We start from the raw sequence: 8,239 nt of genomic DNA, 5'->3' as shown, positions 1-8,239 counted from the left end.
CTATGAAATTCCAATGACAATATCACATTGATTAGATGGAAAGACCCCCCAGCTGTCAACACTCTCCATTACTGTTCCTCCCTCCCTCTCTCTCTCCGTCTCTCTCTTTGTTCTCTCAAATATTTGATGCCAATGAGCCTTTAACCTTTTTTTTAACCCATGTAGATATATTTTAATACCATCATCCTTTTGTGGTGCTGATGCTCTTTCAGTTTATTGGAGGTGGTATGTTGCTATGGTGACACTAAAAGCACATGACAGGTAGGCTCTTTGTATTTTGGTAAGGGGACCTTGAGGGGGAGTTAAAGGGCTCACCTTCCATTATGTTGAGATGTAACATACCCAGGGCATTATATTGAGGTTTGTATACCCTGGACAAAAAAGCATGTTCAGTGGTAATTCTCGATTGATCATGGTTTGCCCATAGAGTTGCATTTATGGGGTTACCCAGAGCAGTATATTTAGATACATAAATGGCTCTGGGGCAACCATGCTGAACTCCCTAGTCATTACCCTCCTTTTAGTGTTAAACCAACTGTGATTTTGGCAAAGTGAACGGTTAGTGAACGGTTCCTGATGTCATATCAGTCAAATCAAATATATCAATAAGTCAATCAATCAGCATGATTGTATTGGTTGCTACGGAGCTCGAGCTTGTAGTCGTAGCAGTTCCCCGGATGTAGTGTTACCACCAGCAGCCTCAACATGGCGACAAGAAAGTGAGACTTCGTCTAATGCTACTGAATTTTGGACAGCTTCTTTTATTAAGCGAATCAATAAACTATCGCAATTTAAGCGGTGCACGAAGGAAATTTAAGGTAATTATGACACTAATCATTTATTTCATTCATTCAGCTGCGCCTACTGTTAGCTAGCTATCCATCTTAGCCAGCCCAAACTAAGTTAAGCTAGCTAGCTGGTTGCTACCATTACTACTAGCTAACAAGTGGCTAGCTAAAGTGAAATTGTTTGGATAGTTTGGCTAGTGAACAAAAAACGGACTTTTCTAGAATAAGAGTACCTTTATGTAATAAAGTAATTGATGATGGATCGGGAAACCCAGCTAACCCAGTGAAATGAGTCACAAGAGCTAACGTTAGGCTACTCTTATTGTAAAAATATACAGCTACCATAACTAACGTTAGGCTACTCTTTTTATTGTAAAAATATAGCAGCTACTATAACGTTAGGTTACTCTTATTGTAAACATGTACAGCTACTATAACTAGCTAGCAGCCAATAACAACCTCTAAGCTAGTTTAGTGAGCTGACATATCCAACTGGTAAACTAACATTACCTTGGTTAAAGTTAGTTAGTAATCCACTGCTATAGCTAGAAACCTTGCACCTCAAAGTACTATAGCTGTAATGCTGAGAAACAATGATTTTGTTAGCTACCTCTAACGATTCAAACACGCCCTAAAGTCTAGGGGAGCTAAGGGATGTGCGTTGTCTCTGCTGTAACGTTAGTGTAGTAGGACTAGGAGGAGCAATTACTTTGTTTGGAAAGTCGAGATTTGAGGTTCTAACCTTTGTTAGATGCAGTCTATTCTAGCTATTTGCTCTACTGAAGAATTCAGGCCTTCTATTATGGCCTAATTTAATGTATTGTAAGAAGAACAGGTCTGCAGGTAGCCTAGGGGTTCAGAGCGTACGTAGGTCGCTGGTTCGAGTTCCCGAGCCGACTAGGTGAACAATCTGTCTGTGCCCTTGAGCAAGGCACTTAACCTTCATTGCTCCAGGGTCGCCATCAATAATGGCTGTTCCCTGGCCGTGACCCCATACCCAGACGGTGTCTCAGTGGGATATGCAAAACAAATGTCTAATTCACACACAATACACATTTGTACATGTGACATAGGACAAATGTAAGCACTCACCTAATTATTATTTATCTGATCTATGAAATCCTGAACTCTAGCCCTGTACCGATCCTGTGCAGGGGTTGTTATGTGGTCTGCCACTGCGAGGACGATCAGCTGTCCATCCTGTCTCCCTGTAGCGCTGTCTTAGGCGTTTCACAGTACGGACATTGCAATTTATTACCCTGGCCACATCTGCAGTCCTCATGCCTCCGTGCAGCATGCCTAAGGCATGTTCACACAGATGAGCAGGGAACCTGGGCATCTTTCTTTTGCTGTTTTTGAGTATGTAGAAAGGCCTCTTTAGTGTCCTAAGTTTTCATAACTGACCTTAATTGCCTACCGTCTGTAAGCTGTTAGTGTCATAACGACTGTTCCACAGGTGCATGTTCATTAATTGTTTATGGTTCATTGAACAAGCATGGGAAACAGTGTTTAAACCCTTTACAATGAAGATCTATCTAAGTTATTTGGATTTTTCTGAATTATCTTTGAAAGACAGGGTCCTGAAAAGGGGACTTTTCTTTTTTTGCTGAGTTTATATTCAAATGGCAGTATACATTCTACAAATGGTGGAATAGGCTAAATATGATAACATAACAACTGATGGCATTAGCTAACCTTTGTAGCTAGCTAGCAAGCAACGCTAAAGGGATTGCAAACCGGTTAGCATAACTCTTGCCAAACACCTTTTTTTCCCTTCTAAATAATAGCTTCCTGGGTAGCATTTATGATGCCAGCAGACACATTCCTCACATATTACAATGAAAAGGTGCCTCTCAGTCCCAAAACACGGGTTTTCTGGAGACTTGTGGGAGGAGTGCTGATGATGTTGCCCACAGTATGCGCTTTCGAGAAGCCTGATTTGCGTCTAGACTAAGGAGAAATCTGCACACAATGCATCCCTGACTACCTCCTGAAATGGTCAGCCGGATCTGAACACAATCAGACCACTTAGCGCCTTTTTGAGTCTATACCAGTCTTTTCAATGGGATCTTCGTATTCTGATAGCAGAAGTTGCATGTAAGTGCCAAGTGGAGACCCCCCCCCCCCCCCCTCTTTTTTTTCCATCCTTACTTTGAGACTTAGCAGCTGATAAGTGTATAGTGCTGATGTGACAGGGTGCAAGTAAGCAGGGTTGTGCAATCAGTGCTGGGCACTCCACACATTCCTGGCATGTCTGAGTACTGCTGAGGGTCACACAGACGGAACCCCTGCACTCTACCCACTCAAAGACCTACACTACATCCAGTCACCCCCAAGAACTCAATCTGTAGCACCAAGCCATCTCTGTTTGTTAGGGATGGGTGCTCGAGATCAACAGACAGTGAGTGATAAGCTGTAAGGGGTTTTGGAATAGTCATGACTAGTGTGCTCCACCACCTAGGCTATGTGTCAAATGATTAAGCTCTTCGGTTTTGTGCTGTTAGGACATTGACAGGGTATCTACACACTGCCCAGAAACAGACTGGCTGTTTTAGTTTGTTCACCGACAACCGCTGTGATAGGTGGCTATTTATCAGAACCAACACGTTTCTGATAAGCATTTTTGTGTGGCATAGGCTAATTTTGCCCCATAAATTCTGAGAGTTTGGCAAGGAAGCGAATAAAATAAGAAGCTAATTCTAGGACGCCTGGCCTATGCTTTCGCTGGTGGTCAGTAGAAAAGCTGTTTTATTACTGCTCTGTGCTCTCAGATGTATTTTTTTGGTGGTGGTTATTCAGAGAACTCCATGTCCAGACCATTCAGGTCACTGATAGTTAGGCTTATAATTGTAACTCTTAACAGGAGGCTTCAATTAGCCCCGTCTCTCATTTCCCTTTTTTCTGCCTGCATAAATCCCCTTTTAGTAGAGAGCGGAGTGGTGCAGCAGCGTGGGGTTGTAGTGGAGACACCCTAGATCAGAGGCTGCAGCCACACTGGTTTCACATGATCACGGGTGGCATGTTGTCGTTCTTTTGATCTGAGCCCTACGATTGCCTCTATAGGGGAGAAAAACACAGCTGAATAAATCAGACAGAGAAATAGGAGGCATGAGTTGCCTCTAGTGCTGATTTATAGAGGATGACTTATATGCTTTCATTGGTCACGTTTGTATACCACTTACGAACGTGTGGATAAGTTAAACCTGAACATGTAGGGCATAGACTAGGCCCAAAACCAGACTTCCAGTGTATGTTCAGATGTTAATGGCCATTGTGTGACATCTTCTCATCATTTTAGCTACCAAAGTAATGTAGGCTAGCTGATAATGTGGTGTTTTTTTTCTCCCCCTACTCGCTAATCCAGACCCTGTAGGCCTACTTACAGTGCATTCGAAAAGTATTCAGACCCCTTGACTTTTTTCATTTTCTTACGTTAGCCTTATTCTAAAAGTATTTTTTCCTCATCAATCTACACACAGTACCCCATAATGCCAAAGCAAAAACAGATTTTTTTACATTTTTTAAAATGTAACTGAAATATCATCATATTTACATAAGTATTCAGACCCTTTACTCAATATTTTGAAGCACCTTTGGCAGTGATTACAGCCTCTACTCTTCTTGGGTATGACTCTACAAGCTTGGCACACCTGTACTTGGGGAGTTACTCCCATTCTTCTCTGCAGATCCTCTCAAGCTCTGTAAGGCTGGCTGGGTAGTGTCGCTACACAGCTCTTTTGAGGTCTCTCCAGATATGTTCAATCAGGTTCAAGTCCAGGCTCTGGCTGGGCAACTCAAGGACATTGAGATTTGTCCTGAAGCCACTTTTGCATTGTCTTGGCTGTGTGCTTAGGGTCGTTGTCCTGTTGGAAGGGCAACCTTTGCCCCAGTCTGAGGACCTGAGCACTCTGGAGCAGGTTTTCATTAAGGATCTCTCTCTACATTGCTCTGTTCAACTTTCCCTCAAGCCTGATTAGTCTCCCAGTCACTGCTGCTGAAAAACATCCCCACAGCATGATGCTGCAACCCATGCTTCACTGTATGGATGGCGCAAGGGTTTCCTCCAGACGTGATGCTTGGCATTTAGGCCAAAGAGATCAATCTTGGTTTCATCAGACCAGAGAATCTTGTTTCTCATGGTCTGAGGGTCCTTTAGGTGCCTTTTGGCAAACTCAAAGCGGGCTGTCATTTGCTTTTTACTGAGGAGTAGCTTCCGCCTGGCCACTCTACCATAAAGGCCTGATTGGTGGAGTGCTGCAGAGATGGTTGTCCTTCTGGAAGGTTCTTCCATCTCCACAGTGGACCTCAAGAGCACTGTCAGGGACCACTCTGTTCTTGGTCACCTCCCTGACCAAGGCCCTTCTCCCCCGATTGCTCAGTTTGTCCGGGTGACCAGCTCTAGGAAGAGTCTTGGTGGTTCCAAACTTCTTCCATTTAAAAATAATTGACACTTTGTTCTTGATTCCAACAATACTGCAGAAATGTTTTGTTATCCTTCCCCAGATCTGTGCCTCGACCCAATCCTGTCTCGGAACTCTATGGACAATTCCTTCGAGCCCATGGCTTGGTTTTTGCTCTGACATGCACTGTCAACTGTGGGACCTTACATTGACATGATTTTGGAAGGCACACACCTGTCTATCAATTGAATTTACCACAGGTGGATTCCAATCAAGTTGTAGGAGGATCAATGGAAACAGGATGCATGTGAGCTCAATATCAAGTCTTGTAGCAAAGGGTCTGAATATTTATGTAAATAAGGTTTTTCAGGTTTTTGGGGAAAAAAGTTTTTTGCTTTGTCATTATGGGGTGTTGTGTGTAGATTGAGTGGGAAAATGTATTTAATAAATTTTAGAATAAGGCTTTAATGTAACAAAATGTGTAAATAGTCAAGGAGTCTGAATACCTTCTGAATGCACTATTTCATGTTTTTTTAGGGGCCCTCTCTCTCTGCCCCTGGTGAAAGGTGGAGTCAGCTTTTCATTTGAAGGGCTTTAGCACAGCTACTGCTATTTTCACAGCATGCCTCACTATTTGGCTATGAAAATGCTTTCATCTGCCCTTGACCCAGGGAGGTGCCTCACTTTCCAACTTTCAACTAGATGGAGTCTATCCCTCGTTCAGTCTTTAACTCACTTTCTCTCTCTGATTTATAATTTTATAAACACAGAATCTAATGGACTTTCTCATCAGTAGCGCTTCTCTCTCTCCCTCGCTTGCACATTCCTGTCTCGCTTTCTCTTTCACTGAGTCCTACCTCACTGTCTTCGGAGCAACTTAGTCTCACTGAGTGGAGAGTGACCAGAGGATATTATGCTGTAGTCCTGAATATGTGAAGTAGACTGGTCATCTCTTCAGCCCTGGCTTCACATTCTCATTCTCCTGCATTTCAGTTTTACATTGCCTTTAACCAGTGATTGCAGCTGGCTAGTGTTGTTTTCAGACAAGGCTGATGTCACTCTGTGGGTAACCGTGATGGCATCGTGAATCTCTTGTCATCTATGTCTCTTAAACAAAGCCCTCTCTGTGTAGGTCAGCCTGACTGTAATATAGGCTCAGTGTAGTAGACTTTAGGCTATACACAGTGCAGTGAATTGTTTGCAATGTGTAATCGTTTCAATCGGAGAGGTTCACAATCAAGCCAGGACCTGCTTCCCTGGCAATAGAAAGGTCTTGTGTACACAGCTTGGCAGGGGATTGTGGGTAATGGGCTGGCTGCATTTCACCTCTGCTTTAACTGTTGCACAATGAAAGAATAGAATAATGAATTGTGGGTGCAAAACCAGAAGAAAAGGTGTTGTTGCATTATGCAGGCAGAACCCTGGAATATTCTAAGTGAATGAGGCAGTGTTTTTGTTCCTGCCGGTGAATAGGCCCTGCCACTGTATGCATGAAAAGAAGAGCACTGAATGTGCAGACTGAGCAAAGACTTAGCTTTGACTGCCATTTTTATATTAATATCATACATTTATTTTTGTATTTCACACCAACATTTCCAAGCTGCTCTGCACAAGCTAGATATTAGCCCAGGGGGCCAACTTTGACTTTGTTTACATGTGGTCATACAAGTGCTTGACAGTATGACTTCATTTTTGTTTTGATGATGGTAACATATCATAGGCTAATTACAGGGCTATGCACTGGGACATTAACTTGCCAATTACAGTGTGTAAGCTGTAGCTATGTGATTCGTACATCCATGTTCTCCCCCAAACGGAGCTTCTTTGAAATTGGAGACTGTGGGTTGACGAGTACAGTTTATTTTTTCATCTGTACTGTTTGCTGTGATTTCTCCCAGGTCTTTTGTGATGTGTGGCCCTACTATGTTGAGGTGCAGCCCTCCATGGGCTGCTAGGCTTTGTGTGGTTTGCTGTTTGCACTGGAGAGATGGAGAGAGCTCTAGAGCAGGGATGGGTCTCTCCAGTCCTCAGGGGCCGGAGTGGCGTCACACTTTCCCCCCATCCCTAGCAAACACAGCTGATTACGCTAATTGCATTCTAAACTGAAGGTCCTGATTAGTTGATTATTGTAGTCAGGTGTGTTAGCTGGGGCTGGTGCGAAAGTGACATAAATCAGGCCCCCAAGGACTGAATTTTCCCATCCCTGCTCTAGAGGCTGACCAAGACCACGAGTTCTTGGGCCCAGCAGCACAATAGCATACTGTGACATAAGCTGTGTTTGAATACCCATACTGTATACTACATACTTAATGAGTATATACTATTAGGTCATTTTAGTATACTGTAAACGAATGGTATCGTTTCAGTTGAGGGTACTAGCGCTTTGCCTGTCTCCCGGAAGTTGATGCTGTTGCTATGCAACTTTTTGCTAGCTTGTTAGCATAACAAATTACTAGCTAAACATGTTACGATTTCGGGTGTGTTCGTAAATTCAATCTGGAGTGCCAGAGTTCTCCTTGGGCGTTCGTCAATTCAGAGTGTTTTCGCTCTCGGGAGTGGTCAGAGAGCACACTGCATGCTCTGGCAGAGAAGTAGGGTTTTTCCAAGTGTTCAACGGCAGTCAAGCACCCAAGCTAACTGGCTAACGTTGGCTAGCTACTTCCAGATTCAAATGAGAAAACAACCCAATCTGACCATTTTACTCACCCTAGCAGAGCTGTATAGGCTGTTTTTATGTTATCCAGAGAGTTGGTGACTAACTGTGCTGCTACCAACAATTTAATAATTTTTTTTGCCAACGTTTACTGACACCGGCCATATTCAACGGGTGTTGAGCGTTCGTAAATTCATGAGTTATTCTACGCGAGACTGCTCTGAAATCGGAGGAGAGATCCATTGAATCGCACGACTATACTACTTAGCTCAGAGTTATGTAAATAATCATGTCAATAAATGTTGGGTAGTTAGTATATTAACTATCTGCTGTCTGGCAAGTTTGATGTATTAGTAGCCAACTAACGTTAGGTAACTAGCTAACATACCGATACATAC

The 8,239-nt window shown here is 43.1% G+C and overlaps 1 protein-coding gene across 2 annotated transcripts in view; it reads left to right on the top strand.

The window, feature by feature from the left end:
- Window positions 1–656: 656 nt before the first annotated feature.
- LOC110507596 (serine/threonine-protein kinase PAK 4) overlaps window positions 657–8,239 on the top strand; it is a 36,406-nt gene continuing 28,823 nt past the window's right edge. Inside the window, exon 1 of one of the 2 annotated variants that reach the window (XM_021587682.3) lies at window positions 657–818. The gene's annotated coding sequence lies outside the window, so the exon portion shown is untranslated. The remainder of the gene's footprint in view (window positions 819–8,239) is intronic. The other variant, XR_016492662.1, reaches the window with a different exon arrangement.

This window comes from Oncorhynchus mykiss, chromosome 27 (genome assembly GCF_057628025.1).
Source record: "Oncorhynchus mykiss isolate SJ-2025 chromosome 27, ASM5762802v1, whole genome shotgun sequence".
NCBI lineage: Eukaryota > Metazoa > Chordata > Actinopteri > Salmoniformes > Salmonidae > Oncorhynchus > Oncorhynchus mykiss.
The sequence above is the reverse complement of the archived record's forward strand: the minus strand, read 5'-3'. Positions and strand labels throughout refer to the sequence as shown.